The sequence below is a fragment of the Carcharhinus amblyrhynchos genome, chromosome 4 (genome assembly GCF_965287045.1).
Source record: "Carcharhinus amblyrhynchos chromosome 4, sCarAmb.v2.hapA, whole genome shotgun sequence".
In the NCBI taxonomy this organism is placed as follows: domain Eukaryota; kingdom Metazoa; phylum Chordata; class Chondrichthyes; order Carcharhiniformes; family Carcharhinidae; genus Carcharhinus; species Carcharhinus amblyrhynchos.
The window spans coordinates 19,584,040-19,604,405 of record NC_137327.1 but is presented as its reverse complement, the minus strand read 5'-3'; the positions used below and the strand labels follow the sequence as shown (position 1 = coordinate 19,604,405).

General features: G+C 37.8%; 1 long non-coding RNA gene across 2 annotated transcripts in view; it reads right to left on the bottom strand.

Moving 5' to 3' along the window:
• The window catches only part of LOC145342521 (uncharacterized), a 209,128-nt gene extending 189,968 nt beyond the window's left edge, over positions 1-19,160 (bottom strand). For both annotated transcript variants that reach the window (XR_013886552.1, XR_013886553.1), the window contains exons 1-3: positions 19,004-19,160; positions 4,559-4,635; positions 4,309-4,419 (exon numbers count right to left, since the gene is read on the bottom strand). This is a non-coding gene — a long non-coding RNA (uncharacterized LOC145342521). The remainder of the gene's footprint in view (positions 1-4,308; positions 4,420-4,558; positions 4,636-19,003) is intronic.
• Between the last annotated feature and the right edge of the window lie 1,206 nt (positions 19,161-20,366).

The window sequence follows — 20,366 nt, the reverse complement described above, 5'->3', positions numbered from 1 at the left end:
AATTTACCGTGGCCAAAAAACCTAACCTGCACATCTTTGAACTGTGGCAGGAAACCGGAGCACCCAGAGGAAACCATGGCGATGTAGAGAGAACAAAGATAGGCTGGAATTGAACCCGGGTCCCTCATACTGTGAGGCAGCAGTGCTAACCTCTGTTCCACTGTGTTACATTCAGCTGCGTAGGCCCTAAACTATAGAATCTCCTTTCTAAGCCTTACACCTGTAAATCAATTTCCTTCTTTACACCTCTCCTTAATACCTATTTATTTCACCAATTTTCTACTCGCCTACATCAATATCTTCTTATATGGTTTGGTGACAAAATTTTATTTGGTAACATGTACAAAGCACCTTGGGATATTATCATATATTAAAAGTGCTATGGTATATAGTTGCAACTTGTTTTGATGCTGAAGACAAAGTTGAAAATTATGAAGACAAGACTGGCAATCCTTCTTCATATTTTTACTTGTATTTTTTCTCAAAGTAACCTTGATTTACACAAGAGTTTATGAGCAGATTAACTGACTTGAACAATTCAGAATTTGGCACAGTAAATTCAATGATCTTTAGCTACACTATTAATTTGTGTTCCCAATTGTAAACATGCCGCAGTTACTTCATCTGAGAATTCTTTCCCTTCTTCAGAATTCTATAAAAGGCACTGGAATTTTTTTATAATAGAAAGCAGGAATTTTCAGATGGTGGGGTGGGGAAGGAAAAGGGTATCGGGGGATTGGGGATTGCAGTGGTGGGGGGGGGGGGAGCGGGTAAACCAAGGCAGGTGGGGTATTGTGAGGGGAGCATCACTGAGTACCCTGCCAGTGTCTTTCCTCCCCCCGACCCCCCCCTTCCCCCACTGCCCCAACCCCCCAATATAGCAAGGAAGCCCTGAAGGAGGCACCCCCTTCTTCATGCCCAAGATCTGAACAGTGTGATCTGCTGGACTACTTCCAATGCCCCAAAGTCCCTAAACTGTTCCTGTCAACCGCAAAATTGAGGCCAGGCGGGAAGTGAGTGGCCACTAAAAAGCCTCAACTGTAGTGAGGATGAACAGGTTGCCCCAAGCCTTGCCTACCCTCCACGGAATTGTACACAGTTTGGAGCTGGACAGGAGAATGGAGGAAGAGCCACTTAGGAAATTTTACAGAACGCCACCCTCCGCCCTCCCCCCCCCCCCACACCCCCCCCCCAACCCCGTCCCATCTGCCTACAAACCTGACAGAGGTAGACAGTAAAACTCTGTACCTTCTTTTAGTTAACACAGAAAAATCACTTACTTAACGGTTGATAGCTAATGAAATTGCTAAACCAGCCAACAATGGAATGTTTAAACAAGCAAACTGCATACTCGTTCACATTTAGTTACCAAAGCTTTAAAATGTTGGCAGGGTAGATTTGAAAGTAATTTCAGAAATCCTACCATCTATGCATTTTGAAACATTTTGGTTGGGATTCTCCCAAAAAATTTGAAATCCCCAATTTGCATGAAAAGAGGAGTAACTCCCATTGCTGTTTTCAGTGTGATTTTCAGATGGAATCTCCTACACTCTGTGCGTCACAGAGTGCCCGAGCGGGATTCTTTCTAAAAATCAGGGGGCAGGATCTATTCCCGCCAGAGAGGCTGGCAGCATAGCGCTGAGTGGGCCACTGCGCACGCACTGATCTGTTAGCTCCAAGATCGGCACATACGTAGTGTATTGCTGGCCTCCCAATCGCTGGCTTGTCTGATTGTCGACCTCCTGGACCTCCCCAGGAAAGCCCCAATGTCCCCACTCCCTGGCCAGCCCCTGGCACCCCGACCTCCCACCTGGCTAGCCCCAATCTCCTGATCCTCCCCCCACCCCCCACCCCCCCACCAGCGGAACCGATCCCCCAACAGTCCCAACACCCCCCACTGCGATAGCCAACCCTGATCACCGTCCTCCCTTCCTCTGCCTGCGATCCCAAATGCAGAGTGGCAGCAGGACCCCCCATCCCACCGATCGCCCCCAACAGGCTCTGCCTCCCAGTACCCCCATGGCACTGCCTGATGCCCAGTGGGAAGTGCCAAGATGTCCCTTGGGTATTGCCAGTTGCTCCTTGGGCAGTGCCAGGGGTCCAAGCTGGCATTGCCAAAGGATCATCCCCCTTACCTCCAAGCTCCGTGGGGGTGGGGGGGGCACTTTAATGGCCTCTCTTCCCTCCAGTGGCATTGGCCACCTTAGTGGGGGGCAGTTGTGAGCCCCATTGGAGTGAATCACTCTCAGCAATATTGGAGGCAGTAGGGGTGATGGTGGTGGGGATTGATGGGGCAGATGCTAGTAGGCCCAGAGACTCCTGTCCTGGGGTCACTAATAAGACTGAAATGCCGATTAGCATACTGAAATTGATGCAGAGCTGGTCACTCTAAAAAATCTTGAGCTGGGAGATGCTCGAAAGTCATGGCGCCCAGTGGGAAGCCCTGAAAACAGCCTGTGCTGATATCTCCCAGCCCGCTGCACTGGGAGAATCATCCCCTTTTCTTCCCAAAAATATGAAATGTCTTTCAAGTGAGAGACATCTGCACAAGTACCGAAACAGCACTTTTGTTGTATGTCTCACAGAAGAGCTTCGATGGGAACCCTGTAGCTATCCACCATGTGTGTCTTTAATGATAGGCGTACCATGATAAGGTGTGAGAAAAACTGCAGTTTCTAATTGCCTGATATAATAAAGTGTTTAACTTGTCTTCTAATAAAACTTCCTTTATAATACCAAACATATGTTGGTATCAATATGATTATAACTTCAACCCAGTCGAGTGTCTTTCTATTCAAGTGGAAAACAATGAAATAATTTCTCTCCATATATGTTTTTTTCCACATATTTTTCTTGCCTTATATCATTTGTTGCTGTCACCTGCCATCACCTGGAATGACAGGATACCTTTCCCCTATAAGCTACTCCTTAGATCCCTTAAATTCATCCGTGATCGGCTGGTACGTTCATACAGATCAGAACTAGTTGAACTTTGCATCTCTATTCAGATAATTACTTACGTTTCCACAAACCACTTGATTACAGAAAAGCTCACCTACTGAAAGGGTTCAATTTTGACCACGATTTGAAACTTGTGAAAAAGAAGTTAAATTTCACGGTTAGAACACTGGACTTCCAAACATGCATTATTTAAATTTAACACACATTCACGGCCTGGAAGTGGAACTTATATGTTCGGTTCATGTTTAATAGTAAGCTTGAAAATATTTGCCTGGTGTGACTATCTTGCCTTACTCAGGGGCTTGAGGTTGCCACTCTCACAGCGCACAGGGGTAGCAAGGCTGCTGGGGGCTGAGTGTAAATTTAATGGCATGTCTTAACAAACTGATGGAGACTCTAAGTAAACTGATTGGCAAGGAGATGCTTTATCACTCAATTGATGTTGGGAATCTGGAACTCACTGCATATGAAAGGGTGGTTGAGTCAGAAACACTCATAACATTTAAGAAGGCTGCCATAATCTCCAGGGCTAAGGGCTAAGCAGAAGGGAAAATGGGATTAACGTAGTCAGATCTTTGTTGACCGGCATGGGCAAGATAGGCCGAATGGTGTCCTTCTGTGCTGTAAATGTCTATGAATCTGTAACCAATCAATTGGAGAAGGATACAAATGGGAGAGGCAAGATGGGAAAGCAAAAGATCTCCCTACATGTCAATGGACCAGCACCATCACTTTTAGAGGAGCCAAGAATCCTATTGGGATGGCTTACCATAGCCCCTCCAAGGGTAGCAATTCTTCTGTCAGCAAACAGCTGAGAAGTTAGAGTCATGGTGGCATAGTGGTTAGCACTGCTGCTTCACAGTTCCCAGGACCTGGGTTCAATTCCCAACTTGGGGCACTGTCAATACAAAGTCTGCACATTCTCACCGTGTCTGTATATCCTACAGGTGCTCTAGTTTCCTCCCAAGTCTGAAAGACATGCTGGTTAGGTGCATTGGCCATGCTAATTTTTTCCCTCAGTGCACCTGAACAGGTGCTGGTGTGTGGCGAGTAGGGGATTTTCACAGTAATTACGTCGCAGTGTTAATGTAAGCCTACTTGTGACACTAATAAATAAGCTTTAAAGCTGTTAGTGGTAACAGTATCAAGAGTAGCACAACTATTGCAGAGGATATTGAACTGGAGTATGAGCACCCTCAAATAGATCACTCCAACAGAATCATGGAGAATGGCAACTTGGAAGGCAAAATGTGTGACAAAAAAAGGCATGTATAATTAAGAGAATGAGAGAAAATCAACGTCTTGTCAAGAGGAAAATATTAATTATTTTCATCATTGTATATTTACCTGTTTATCTTGACTGTATTGGTGCCTCCAGTACTTGTATCACCATAAGTACTTCCATGAAAAACATCTGGCACATACTATGCACAGTAGTTGCAATATCTAATGAAATAACTGCAGAAAATATGGAAAACAAAATCATGTCAAGGATGCACCAGGTTTAGTTTCTTACATTGAGAACTGTATAAAAACTTTTCAGACTCCTTCAATAGATTTACAAATTGATAATATTAGAAATAGTTTTCATATTTACCATCATCTTGAAACAACTGCACTGAATCACTACCTCATGCAGAAGGGTGCTCATAAATCTGAATACCATTGTGCTGTCTACCAAAACAAAATTCAATAAAAACATCAGGAAAAGGATTCAAATGAACAACATATTCTTCCATCAACTTGCCCGAACATTATCAAATTATATTCACATTTTATGATCTTGCCTTTCAGATTACTAACTGATTGCACTTCAGACAAATTTAAGGTTTAATTGAATTTAGGCAATATTATAAAATTTGAAGAGCCATTATTGATTTTTAATTAGAAAATGAAAAATATATTCATATTGGCAAATGCATACGAATGGAACAAAACCTGACTGTTGCGTTCTCCATGCAAATAATTTTCTACACAGCATGAAAAAAAAACTATTTTGGGGTATGGCTTTTAATAGTGCTGACAACATGTAGAACAAAATTAGACAACAAAATCATTGTTTGGCTGAAAACCCATTTTTGGGATACTGACATTACAAAACAAAAATATGTTTGACTCTGTCCTTTAAATTATTAATACCAGTTTCGCAGAAAAGGTTCATAAAACTGGCCATCGCAGTTTCGTGTCATCTTTAGTCTTTATTCTAGGTTGGTTGCATGGAAATTATGCCACTTTAAATTTGTTTTGCTGAGAAACACTTTTTTTTAAGCTGTCCAGGCATTTTTTAATTAACTCACGAAGCATTTACTCTCAGCATGATTCACCCCTTCTTTTTTTTGTCACAGAAAGGCAAAGTGCGTGCCACAATGACCCTGAACAATCATGTAATCAATTTTAAAAATATTCACAAGTGCCTTTTAGGCACTGTGGATGGATAATAATATGCAACTCCACTAATGCTCAAAGGATAGGTCCGTGAGAATAAAATGAAATTAGGGAAAATGTGATGTTATTGGAGCGCTGTTCACATCTAGACCAGGGATTGGGATAAGGACGAAGTTAATTGCATTTCCAGATGACAAACCACTCACCTCGGAACTGAATGGCTCTTTATGAAAGCTATCAGTAATAAACTGTAAATCTCAGCTATGATTGCAAATAAAGGTCATGCCCCTTGTGCTGCTGATGTCCCCTGTCTTATTATATTCCCCGGATCCTTTTCAGTCCTTAAGGTGCCTAAGCTCAAAAAAGCAATCAATACTGAAAATACTTTTTTCCCTTTTTTTTCCACTGTGACACCCATCCTTGTACTTTGATAATCATAAATATCTCATTTACAAAACAACAGGAATTTTTGATGCTTGGGAGAAAGCCCCCAGTCAAGATGTTTAACCCTCAAATGGCAAGCGACTTAGAAGATCCTGCTAAAAGCATTTTCACGGTGAAATTAAAATGCGCAGCATTGTGCCTCATTGCCTCTTTCAGCTGATTTAAAAGACGGGTAGCCAGCCCTCCAATCTCAACTGCGTAACACACTTGGAATAAAGGCACACCAATATTGTATTCAACGTGCATTTTTGTCTGGCAAGTTACAGAATAAGTTACAGGTAGTTTTGCCGTAATGTAATTTTATTACACTGTAAATCTGATGGGGTTTTGGGGTCTTACAGCTCATGACTGATGTGTTGTCTTCTTCTGGAACCACAACAACAAGCAACTTAGTAATGGACCTTCCCATAACCGCTTCGTACAGACTACCGCAATAAATTATTTGAGAAAACGTCCAACATTGTGCCGGTGATGAATTTTGGCAGGATAGTTATAAAAACTTCATACATCAAAAGAGAGGGGACAGCAATCAAATAAGGGTGGTGGTGGTGGCGGCGGTGTGGTGGGGGGGTTGGGGGGGCCGCTGGGTAAGCGGCCATAGGGCGGCTGGGTGGGGAGGGGGAAAGTCGACACAGCAATCTCAGGTGTGTAGGAGGCTGCAAATATCCAACTGGAAAACACAAAATACCTGCGAATCGGAGCAGCACATTCTTGTTTGATTTTCTTTTCCACTATGTCCCCCAGCCCCCTGACAATAATGAGGCTTTTTCAGAATTATCATGTAAATCAAAGTGATATGTAAGATGCAATTTGTAGATCTAACAATTGATTACAAATTCTGTTGCAGCTCTTTTCCTGCTCCTACCCCCACAAATCAAAGGTTAATTACTTATTTGGATAGTGGATTATTATTTAAATTAAAGGGGTTTGTGTTACTACATATACTAATGGAAAAATAAATGTGAGTGCCCGCAGTATTATTGGGTAGCAACAAATCACAGGATGTAACACTTCTTTCTCTTCCCAGTTTTAAAACTGAACATCCAAATCAATGTAATATCATTGTGCAGACCAGAAGTGTTTTCAAAAAAATAATCTCTCCATTAACCAAACAATCCTGCGCTTGACTTTTGTGATTCCTAGGTTGAAATGATTTTTTAACAGAGGTTGCTTGCCTCCTCATAATAGACCCTTCTGTAATAGCTAATGAAGGTAATGAAATATGACATGCAGTTTGGCCCCCTGACCACGGAATGCTCCCCCCTCCCTCAGTATCTCGAACAAAGCCAAAACAGATGTAGCTACTTTGTGGTTTAGTGCTGACGTATGCTACTAGGCCAGGTCATTAAGTTCCCAGATATTAAAATCTGCACAGTGCAAATGTGCAATTCTCTGATTTAACAAGAGACTGTCCCAAACATTTCTCAATACGGAGGAAAATCAAGTTAATGACATGTCATGGTCAAATCAAGAGACCTATAATGACGCACAATTCCAAGGGTTTGTTATTAACACAGCTGCATTGGTCGTCTCAAAATGGCTTGAGCGTGTTCTGCGTCAACATTAAAAGGTACCATTAAGACATGATATAGGTACTCAATTGATAATATATAAGTCTCATGATAATGAAAAAACAAAAGGCATTTAAGGCACTACCTTTTAATTTCATTCAGTATCACAACCTATCTATACTTTTGTGTGCTGGAGTATAAAGGTTCTAAATCTTTAATGCTATACACCATGCTCCAGTTCAACACTACCAAAGGAGAATATATAAAAAAAATACGTCTAATCACAGTATACACAGTATTGCTCGTGCACCTATGTGGATTTCTGCATGCACTTGTTCTTCTGCAATGTACATGACACATCTCATAAATAAATTATGATAAGACATCGCGTGGTAAACCATCAATTTACATTTTGCTAATTTAAACAATACCTTAAAAAGGGTTCTTGCTGAAAGAATTGAATGCTGCACTGTGGATGACCACAAAGCAGGATATAAAACAGATAGAAGACCGTGAGACATATAAATTATTTCATGTTTCTGTCACCTCCTCAGCTCCCGGAGCACAAGGCCACATTAAATTTATTCTTTCAAGTGCTTTTTGGGCCCCAGAAAGGCCAGCTATGAAATAATCAATCTATTAAATAAATCATTCCGTGTGTTAGTGATTGACATTATTGCAAGAACATTAGAAAAAATCAGGATTTATTCTTTTTTGAAACTGTTTATAGCTAAAGAGATGATTTACTGAGCCGAAAATGATGCATTATGAATGAAACCATAAGCAGGTTGAAATGCACCGTGTAGTATGTGCAAGCATTTTTAAGTTGCCCTGATACACTGCAACAGAAATATAATGTTACTGGTGAAGTAATAGCCAAATGACTGTGTGAAGTTAACATGCCAAATTTTATGCCATTCCCCCTTGCAGTTTAAAAAAAAAATCATTTTAACTGCAGCCATTTAAGACGCTCGTCTTAAATGCACCTTGGTCTGCAGCAACGTAATACAAATATGATATCGAAACTTCCACCAGACACATGACTGCAAAAGGCTTTTTAGTTTGGTCAGTTTTGCCCCATGGTATAGCTGAATGTTGTGACTGCGTTATTAGAAACACAAGCTCCCCAAATTACATATTTTACTGTTTGACTAGATTGTATTAATCATAACCACACCAAACATCAAGTACCCTGTGGTTGTTGCGGTAGTTTTAGCTTTCTGACAAAGCTTCAGCAGGCAACAGTATTTTCAGCTCGTGTTTTTATGAAGGTGAGCCTGGAACTTCATTCTCAAACCAGATGCTAATATTTGTTCTTTTTCATAAATGTATATCCGATGGAGAAAGTTTCACTCATTTGGCAAGCTTTGGCTGATGCAGTAAGAGATTACATTTATTAATTTTAGGTCTTCCGTACTGTTTTCAAATTATTGGACGCAGCAAATAACAAAAAAAAAATTGCTTTTTTGCTACGTGTGCTGTCTGAGGCTCTTGCAGCATCAGAGCCGTAATGGTGTGGAATAAGCCCCACGAGCAGGCCTCAGTCTTCCCGTATGAACCATATTTTTGGCTGCTCAAATGTCAACCCCACATAACGTACTGAAGGTTCAGGTTTCATTTCAAGAGCAACATTTTGTTCACCGCTTTTAGTCATTTCTACAGTCAGATTTTCTTTCCTGAATTCGATGCTTGTTTTGCACCATCCTTTGCTCGAAGAATTCCAACTTAATTTTGCTGCAAAAGGATTTTTGATTTCCTACCGACGTTTGTGATGTACTTGGTTGTGTTTTCTTTTGGATTCTGCATTCAGATTAGAATGCACTAATCACTTAACTTTGCTGTGTAAATTGGAAAGAAAAAATGTAAATAGAAGCCTAAAGGATAAATTCCTAAGCTATCAAAATATACATTTTGTGATATGTGGCATATAAAAATGTTCAAACACAGAACATTATGGTTCAGCACATGAAGGGTAAGACAACATTTTTGAGGATTGTGATCTTAAAGCATACATATTTGATGTATATTTGTATCCAACGGCCATTCTTTGCATTTTTGGTTGTTCACTAATATTAAATGAAAGCAGCTAGATATGCGACAGCCAACGTTTCTCAGAGAGATATTTATTCTGTACTGATGTTGGGACTCTTACACGTTTAAACTGTGGTTTACTGCATTTCTTGAGTAGAAAATTGCTTGGTATTTAATGCCTCTGACCTATAACCCAAACAGTACACAATCCTGCATCCATACTAATACAAGAGTACATGATAGTCAGTAAAGATATTGCTTGTGAGCTTAGGAAAAGTAAAAACATTATACAAACCTTTAACAGCTTCACATCAGAGGGGGAACTCTGCTAACACTGTAATGCATAGCTGGATATTAGAACAGGCAGTGCAGACAAATAACTCAGCAAAATGCTGGCATTAAAAAATAGCTGCTCAACTCCACGCAATTTAAATCAGTCTTCCTTAGTTTGCATTATGTATTTAAACTCTACCACAAATAGATCATCAGATAGAACTTAATTTTTAAAAGTAAACAAAACAAAAGTATTGTTTTATATGTGCAAGCAAAACAATGATTCAGGGAAGTCAGAACACGCTTTTATAACAAGGTCAGTATACAGCATTATTTGCTGCTAACAAACACCAGTGATAGTGTAAATATACATGTTACATGGAGCTACATTAAAAAAATGTTATTCGTTTATACGAAAATGTTTTTTTTGTTGGGCTAAGATATATATTATATCCATGTATTTATATATATTTAAAATGTATATTTGTGTATATTCATTGCTTCTGCACACTATTTCTATTTTGCATAATAACGAACAAGAATAGGGAAAAGGGTTTAGAAATCAAATCATGAAAATGGCCCTAAGGGTGGCACAAACTATTTCTAATTGTTTGCTTATTGACACCAATTTATCACAGGGCACTTACTGAATAAAGGTTTCTGCAATACATGACACTTCGTTATGTCAGCTTTTACCTCATGTTACAGCCCACATTTGAAAGAAGTGTTGAGAACTCTCAGACCAGAAATGAGCAGCCTATTAAGATTTGAAAAGCTGTCATCCAAACTGAAAAGACTTGCGTCAGCCGCAGAGGATATATTTTAACTGCCTGTCCACAAAACTTTAATAATGCTGTCTTGCTCTAATCTGCGCGAGAAAGACAATTTTACTTCTTCTATTAACCTGAAGTGATTACAATGACTTGATGGTGTTGCCTTATTTCATGGAATATTAAGTTCAAATTCTGCTCACTGTAAGAATGATAAAAGTAACTAGTTACTATGCACACTCACAGTACTCCCCCCCCACCCCTCACCCCTCGAGAAAGAAAAAGCCTCAAGTGACACAAATGTTTTATCCTCCCTCCAAGTATGGTACAATCTAGGTCTATCCAAGGAATGCATTTTGTCAGATTGGCTTTAATAAATTGGGAGCAATACATCTGGTTACGCTGTATTTTCATATTGAATACAACAATCTCTGTTTGGCCATCCACATTTGAATACATTGGAGCCATTTCAATGCTGTTAATTTCTTGCATCCATAATGAGGCATTGCTTCAAATGAAAGGACATATTGTCAAGTTGACCACTAGTGTCATTGATGTTTGGAATCATACTTAGTTTACAGTACTAAAAGCACATGTTGCAAAACATTTGCATTTTATAGGTGCTTTTTTTTGTGAAAGGTATTGCTAAATGGCTATTTTTTCATGGGGGAAATTGATGCCTATAATGAACAAACAAAATGAAACTTCATGTTATTCATCATATGAACAAATAAGACTTTCTTACATGAATATTATCATATGCACATTAAACTGACGATTCAATACTTTTTAATCGTTTACAAAGCTGGTTTCTTTTCATGAAAAATGGACACCCACTGACCACTATAAAATGGGCATATTCTTTGAATGAAATGTTGTCCTGGGCTCAGCTACTGAGGCAATCCCTAACTAACCAATTTCAGCTGTCTTTCTCTCTTCTTTCAGAAATACCATGTTACGACATGAAAAAAGCAGTGTGCTTCAAACTTAACACATTCTAAGTGATGCACATTCAGTATAACAGCCTACGTTCTGCTAGTTGTGCTTCATGTAGGACTAAAATAACTCATATACTGTTTCCCAATTACTAAACAAAATGAACTGGGGGAAAAATTAAGGGGAGAACCTAACAAATATAAGATTAATATAGAATATGACAATGACTGAAATTCACAATGAAAGGGTTAGATTGAGTGGTGGAATTCTTTGATGTCTGGATTCCAATTATACCCCTGACTGAGTTCAAAGAAAATATGAATAAGGTATATTTTTAAAGGCACTATTTGCATCTTTGCTCTCAGCACCAACCCCCTTTTGCACCCTTATTCCTTTCTGATACCTAGTGATGGCACTCCTTCCTCCAAATTCTCATATTTCATTCACTCCTTGACAAAAAAAGACAAAAGGCTTTATCACATTCCCTCCACAAGCCATTCACCAGGTCCATGGAAAAAAATAATGTCATGAATAAGACTATCATTTACAAGCTTCATGATTTTCACACTAATTAGAACAAGTGCAACAAATGTGAGTCATTGAATACAACAAGCTCTTGCAGCTTCAGTCAGTAAAATGGAGTGCGTCATTTAAACACTGAAAATATACTTTGATTGAAATATATATTTCTATTAACGATGCACATTAACATAAAGTCAAACAAAATTGATAAATGACCATTAAGTCAAACAATATGCAAAACGACCAAGAACTAAAAATTTGCACCAAAATATCTATTTTGCAATTATGTAAAAGTGAAACATCATGCATGTTAGGATTTTAAAATTATCATTTGCATTTTAACATTTATACTTTTATAATTTTGTCTAAAATTGTTTCTCAGATTTGTTTTATTTCAATATATGAATTAGCACGCAATACCAAATGTGGAGTTTGACAAACCCATCACCTTTATGCTGCAAAGGTGCTACATGTACTTTCTTTTTTGTTAAAATTCAGACAAGATTTTTGCCAGTAGATGACCAACGTATCAACCACCTTATTAGAAGCAAAAAAGTGAATGTTTTCAAATGCTGTAGCAGCATTATGTCGAGATAGCCTTTAGGAAACAAATGTTAGTGCCTCCATTTTGTAGGGTGCTTCTCTGCTGCAAACTAAATAAAGGAAGCATATTATTTCATTTTCATTACTTAAAAATAGTGTCTCCCCTTATATTTGTCAAGATTTGACCTAATGTTTACGAAAATATGATTCTAAATAAAATAAAACGTGAACCAGGTAGCAATGAAATGTACCAGACTGGCATTTAACACAAAGGATGATTCTAGCAGCCAAGTTTATTAAGCAAATAGAAGTAGAAATAGCATGACAGAATAGAAAGCAGAGGCATGCTTTTCACTTCAGAATAAAGCATGGCATGCTAAAGCCTGTGATGAAATTATTGCTAGCTGAATGTTACAATTCTAGCTCATACCGGAGGGTATCCACCATACACCTCCAAACAATAACTGAAGACTTATCAAGAATTTCTTATTTAACGATAGAAACTGTGAGACGGAAAGAACTGTGAGAAATAAATTATACTAATTTAACGAATCGGAAAGGTAAATGCTTTGTTGACCTCGTCCCATAGCCCCGTCGCACACTCCTTGTTTGAAATAAGTACTCAGACCAAAATAAAATTAACAGCAACCTCAACCGTGAAAGAATTCTTTATTTCCATTCCTTACGTTTACATATTTTTAGCACCTTCATTCAGAAATAAATCAGCACATTAGGTGAATGTGAAAAATGTTAATCTAAATTCTACAAACCTAAGTGTCACGACAAGCATGTATGCTGCATTGAGTATAACAAGACGAAAGAGGTTATTGACACTCTGTTGTCTCAAACCACTCTGAATACATTTCACATTTCATCAGTTTTGTCTTCCCTGCCACGGGTGAAGGCGATCAGAGCAGACACCCATTAGATTTTTCATACAATTTTTCCATGACACTTTGGCAGGATGATGGCAATTTTGAAATCTTACCAAATGAGAAAATGTCAAAAATTGAACTGACATCAATAGTCGTCAAGGAGACAGGCAATAAAAAAAAATAAAGCTTGCTTAATTCATAAGTAATCAACATTTTTTTTTGTGGCAGTAAGGAAAAATTAGAGCTTATTTTGGGGGGGAAAATGATCCATCTTTAATTACCAAAACACAACAAAATAACAGAGCGTTTCTTTGTCTCTTTATTTAATAGGTGAGAAGTGTGCATCTTCGTGGTCTGTATATCCAGGCTCTATATTAACAAAAACACACATGGTATAGGACACCAGACACAGGAAGGTATTACAGTTTTAGATCAAGCAATCCTAAATTTGAGTGATGCCGTTTAAAACAATTTGAAAAGAAGAAATCCCTGTATATACAACCCTAAAAGCAATCAAATAGAGGGGCTGTCATTAAAAAAAAACACACACACGCACAAATTATGAACAAGAACACAATTAGCTGAATACCGAAAAAAAACTCATAAAAATGTACGGAAAACAGTTAATTTTTGAAAAAGGTCAGCTCCATGAAGCCGTCCCTGTGTTTAAAATAATAGTCTAATGTATGTATCATACATATGCATTGAAACATGCAACTACAAAATCTTTCAAGGATAATAGTCAGAATGTTCCTTTGTTTGCATGAGTCTAATGCAATATCTCTTCGCATTTATTGCTGTTTTAGGATTAAACCATAAACAAAGGACATTTACAATAGGGCAAAACATGCCACTACCTCTGCAGGTTTTAAAAAAACTAAAGAAAAATTACAAATATATCACTAGATTCCAATAAAAAACATCCTTTGTCTAAAAAGCTGTCATTTCACACAATAGTGAGATATGGGCACCCTTAAAGTCAAAGGGATTTGACAAAGCAAAGAAGATAGACTGCATTGCCATCTACAGGCCTCAAAATGTAAGGGCAGCCATTTGAAATTACAAACTCAAGTCTTTTAAAATCTAATATCCTTTGATTGAGAAATGAAAGTGTGGGACGTGGTTATTTGTAATTAGTTGGTAAATACATTCATCAATTATAAGTATTTCCGTAGTGCATAATGTTGCACTCCTTACTTGAGTGAGTTAATTACTTAACAGAAATTGTGTAATTGGAAGTGTTTCTAGTTGAATGCTGTTTACGTTGGAAGTACAAAGCACGGTGCACGTCAACATTGAATAAATAAATCAACTTTGCAATTTGCAAAACACAGAACTTTGTTATTTAGCGCAGGTAGTAAGAGCCCAATTCAGCCTCACTGAATCAGCTTAAGAAACGAGATTGTGTGCGTGCATTTTCAAAATTTCTGATGCTGTAAATTCAAGCTTCGGACGATAATCAATTCCAAATTTCCAAAGGCGTACAAGTGTCTGATAAATATATATTAACCTTCAGTCACAAAACCCCAGGTCAAAAAGAGTTAAATAATTATACTGTAACTGAGGAAGGCAAAAAGGTCTCAGAAAGTAAAATCTGGAAGATATTCAGTTGGGGCTGGCTGAGCCAGACTAGTAGTCAGTATTAATTTCCTTCCAGTTATTTTTTACGTAGTATCATTTTTGTAGTCAAGAAAAGGCCTACCCTATGGTTATTTCATGGTAATGTAGTAATCATGGGCATGGAAAAGACAGTGACTACCAGTGTTCAAGATGCACTGAGTTTAATAAAACTCAAAAGCTACGATATACATTAATGATCCAGGAAGTCACTGCTTCTGCTACATCCATCATCTACGTGAAAAAAATGAAGTCTTTGACAGCATTATGGAATTACTTCTGATCTTGTCAGTAATTTGTAGGTTATAATTAATATAAAAATCTGGATGAAAACTCTTCAGAGTAAGAATTGCTCTTTTTTTAAAAAAACGTGGTCATACCAAAAGAAAATTACTCCATAAATTGTTCATGGCTAAAGCCTGCATGAACATGCACCAAGCATGTAAAACTATGAAAAGGTCTTAGAATACATTTGAGGTGACAACTGTGCTCAGATATACAATTACAAGTTTCATTAGTGTAAAGTTAATGATTGCAAATGATCAGATTTATAAATAGTCCTCGAAAAGAGAAAAAGAATAAGTTTGCATGTGAATAAGATACGTGAGGTGTTATAGAGGAAGAAGTATCAGGTTTATGTAAGCTGCTTCCGTTTTAATGGTAAATTTTTCTTACTGCTGGTTTTGTGCATCTGTTTATGTTAAAGCTTTCACAGACGTATTTGCCCACTAAATTGAACTGTCTGCTTATGCCATAACTTCGCAATTTCTGCCGTAGCTATTGTGGTGTAAGGGTTATGTTCAACTACCCGCTTTCAATTTAGTCTGATTTTACAACAATAATGGATCTACTCCTATGCGTGATCTATGATAAATAATTTTGTGGCATTTTCAACCCTACTGTTAAATAGCTTAAAAAAAATTAGAAAAAAAATTAACAACTTATGTTGTGAGATCCACAGCTTAAATTCAAAAACAATTTTTGAAGACAATGGAAAAAAGGGCATTCTTTTAGAGAAAGTAAATTAAGATTTTTGAGCCTAAACAAAAGCAACAAAATCTTGAGCAACATATCAAAGCAAAGCATTTGCATTATCTATGCTGGATATTCTGAAATACTATTTTTCCATGTGTGCACTACATCGAACCTGCTCAAAATGATCAAGTCATTGTTACCAGCAATATAACAACTATTGAATTGAAACGGTGTTGAAAATGCTACAGACTGCAAAAATAGATAAAATTTATAAACAATGTACGGCTGAATAATAATGTTTTGTTAATAAAAGTCAATGTCTGGTTTAGTCTCAGTAGAAACCATTTGTGTTTAACTTTATAAAACAGCTAACGTTTCTGTACTCAGGTCGCTGTTGTCTGAATCCCAGTCATTAACAGCAAACAAGCAGAATTATCCTTGCACTGGTTTTATGTAATGGCACAAGTTGCTATTGCGTTGGTTTGTGTTAATTCATTAAGGTATTTATCATTCTTTACAGCATGTTTCTGCATGTTCACATAAAAATTAAAATATCCGTTGCCACAATATTTAAAAAGATATAAAATGTGTACTTTATGCTACTTACAACAATTACTCAGTTCACCACGTAACACTTTGTGCTAAATATTAAAGCCCGTACTTGGGTTAAAATAAACTATTTAATCAGTAATAGGCTCAATTAACTCAAGGCAGTCAAATCATTTATCCCAATAATGAGGCTCAGGTGTATATGTAACTTCAGCCATTCACTGCTATATAATGGCAATATTGTGAATGAGATCACCTCTTTCATGATAAACAATGAAGACATTACAGAAATTTCCTCATATTTAAGTACTGTATTAAGTATAATGGTCATATCTGGGTCCCAATTGTTTTGTGAAAAAGGTTCCCTGATTACCGGATCTCAAATCGAGTTACTGCTAAGTGTCAACTGTTAGATCTATAAATAAACTGAAAAAGCACAAGAACTGATCAGGGGGAGTTTACAACAGATGGGGACGATGCAGAACAATTGTTGTCACCTTTGTGGTAAGGTAACTAACCACCATCTTCATTAGGGAGACAATTTCTTCAGAGCATGCCAACTGAAAAAAAAGTCAGAACCAATCCTCTTTTTAATAATAAATACACAGGGATGTAAGAATGATGTCAAGTTCATGTCGAGGCAAACATTAAATCAATATACCACAATAAAGTCTTTAAATGAATAAAATACATGGTGGAAAATATTTTACTACATTGTATCCGAGACTTCCAAATTGCCTCTGATCCAAAGCTGAAAGCAAAGGAGTACGAAGAAATAACTACCATGGATTTATGATTACTGAAGATCAATATCAGTTATCGATTCGTAAATTACTAATGAAATCAGAAGAGTATTTCCTTTTGCATGGCATTTGTACACTTCCACCGGTGTAACATGCCTTGCATACTTTTAGGTCACATCAGCGTCATTTTTGTTTATGGTAGTCGGGCAGTAACTGATTAATTTTATAGTTAACCAATAATAAACTGCAAACTTTTTGTTTTAAAATCCATTCCCCTTGAGAGGCAATGGAGATGAAAGCTCATACCGCAATGCATTTATCAATCCTACGTCACTTTTAAAGGCCAAAATATTGTGCTTTCAGGTTCGGAAATGGCTAGTAAAATTTCTAAAAAAATCTAAAATTACTATCAGAAGTTCTGATAAAGACACACATTCTCATCATCGACACCTCTGGGCAAGGCCATCTAATAGGGACAAATTGCCAATGACTGCCCAAGCAACTAGCACACACTGCTGATTTGTGGATTGATACTGATGTTTAATGATCCCCTTGGGTGGATCAATAGTAATAATCCTCTTTTCTGCCTTTCTTTCTTATTGGCACTACAGACTAGGGTTTTGGTGGGAGCTCTGTAGCGATTGCGAGCTTGCGGTGTGCCGTAAAGCAAACATTCTACAAGTTAAAACACCAGGTAGAGAATAAACAGAATTTAATAGCTTTACACATAAGAAGTTTCTACCTTACTTGATTGATTTATATTAAAGAAAACCTAATAAATGCCTGGGATTACATCCATGTAAAACAAGGCTCTTTTCTCTGTTTTTCTCAATTTATATGAATTGCTACATTGTTCAGTAATAGGCTATATTTTGTCTTTTTTTAATTAATTCCATTTTAAAAGCAAATTAAAAATTAAAATTTGAATAATTTTTAAGCAACAAAATTAACAGTTGATTCAGCATTTAAATTAAATTCCGTCAACTCTCAATAAATTTGCACGTGGGCAGCTGAGTAGAGCCTTCATTGTATCACGATTTCAACTGCAAACACACCTCTGGTTAAGTCACTCCCGGGCAGTATTGTTACAATTTAGCTTCGAATTTTTAACATCTAAAAGCTATAAATTTACCCGTATTAATACATTAAAATATTGGTGAGAATACACGTAGAAATATTTGTGCGTCACATAATTAATTCAGCATCTTTTGTTCACATCCTGTTGTAGATTCTATAAAATTTAGCAATAAATGCCTGACTGTCAGGCTAAGCTTCACGTTTAATGATCATAAAATCCCATGCAAATAAAAGCAGGTTTAAAAATTACGCTGAAGAAAAATGAAAACAAATAAAACAGAAAAGTACTATCAGATTTCTTTTAATATAAATCAGCCCTAATAAAGAATGCATTCCGACAGCCCCTGGCACTAATCAACCTTGTACAGTAAATCAGAAACCCTCTCCTGCTTACTTGTATAAGCGATCACATTCAATTCATTACATCATTATGTCATATCCATACTAATCTCTGCCCTCACACCTCCGTGGCTTTGACATGCAAATGAGCTAGAAAAGCGCACATTAAAAAACAGTGCAATCATGTCATGATTCTGAGCTTCAAGCCCCCCTCTGCACACAGGGCTTGTGATCAGAAGAAACAACAGCAATCTGTTGAGGATCAGACACTGAGGCAAGGAGGAGGGGAGATGGATACACACATACACGTGTCACAAACGCAGCCTCTGTGCCTACTTTGCATATTCACATGATTTCCATGCTCATCTGCTTTGGCAGTCAAGTACAAGTTTTTTAAAGTCTCGCACCACGAAGACATAAATAAAACGAGGTAGAGGATAGAACTGCCTTACCTCAGCTTGTTTGCCTTGTGCTCTTGCCTTGGAATTCCCTGTGGCTGCTTTGAATTTTGAGCTCCATCCTTCAAGGTTTTGCTTTCCCCTCCTCTCCCTGAGTTGTGACTGGTATATAAAAAATAAAAAGACAACTACATGTTAAGCCAGCAGGCAAGACATCATGAAGCCTTGGATAGGGGGAGGGAAGAGAGGAGGGGTGGGTCACAGTTAAACGCTTTACAAAGGAAAACCTGAAGGCTTTCACAACTTGTAAGAGTCACTTTTCCAGACATTGCTCTGAGGAGTTGGTGGTTTGGGGCTAGAACCACAATGCAAACATATGCCTGGGGTTAAAAAATTGAAAGCAAAAAAAAAAAAATCTTATATATATTCAAAATTGGGATCACCAGGTACGAAAATAACAAAATAAATAAATAGTCTATAGCACAAATGCAAACCAAAATGTCACTAAAAGAGGTTGACTTTGGATTGATTGAACATCCAGTAAGTGAAAGGTAATTTTAATCACATGTCTGCAGACCCTGTTCTGTGTGAACTGAATTTGATGAAAACATGTATGACAGGGGCTATAGCTACAAAAGGAGACCATGGCTCGGGAAAAAAAACGCTTTCTTAAAGAGAGAATGAATTTCATTTTTAACGATTAAATGTAATTCTGAAAGAAAATATCCGTGGGATAATATTCCTCTTTTTTTTTAAAGAAGTCAGCCATATTGAAAATAATAAGCCAAATAAACAAAACAAAAACGTTCTGTCATGCTAAGAAGAAAGAAATAAGCAGGGGAAAGCTTGGCTTCATCCGCTCGACCCGCACAAACAAATTGGTAATCGTTTTAAATTTCATCCAAATTTAAGAAGTGTCATCGAGAAAAAAATGAAGCAGAGATAAGCTAATGCCCTTCTTTCTCTCTCTGTTGATGTACTTCTTTTATCTACTGTGTCCTTAACAGGATCACATGGTGCTGCAGATAGTGAGCGGGGGCTCTGGGTTGAGGTGGGGGGGGGGTGGGTAATGCTGGCTGGGGTGGGGAGAGAAAGGAAAGAGCACACACACAAACACACACACACACACACACACACACATACTCATAGAGGCACGCACACATACACAGACACAAAGGAAAAAAGACAAAATTTGCATGCTGGACTGATCTGACAGAATCTTCAGCTTGCTTTCCCTGGTTTTAGCCTGAAGACGCATGACCCTGCTGTGGCGAGCAGCAGCCGTGGAGGTGACCCCATGCTAACCAGCCTGTTAGAACTAATAAGGTACACCCATAAGCGACACCACTGACATTACACTCTCCTGCAGAATTTGTCTATTTATGCACTGGCGAGAACTAAATCTGCTGTTTCTTGC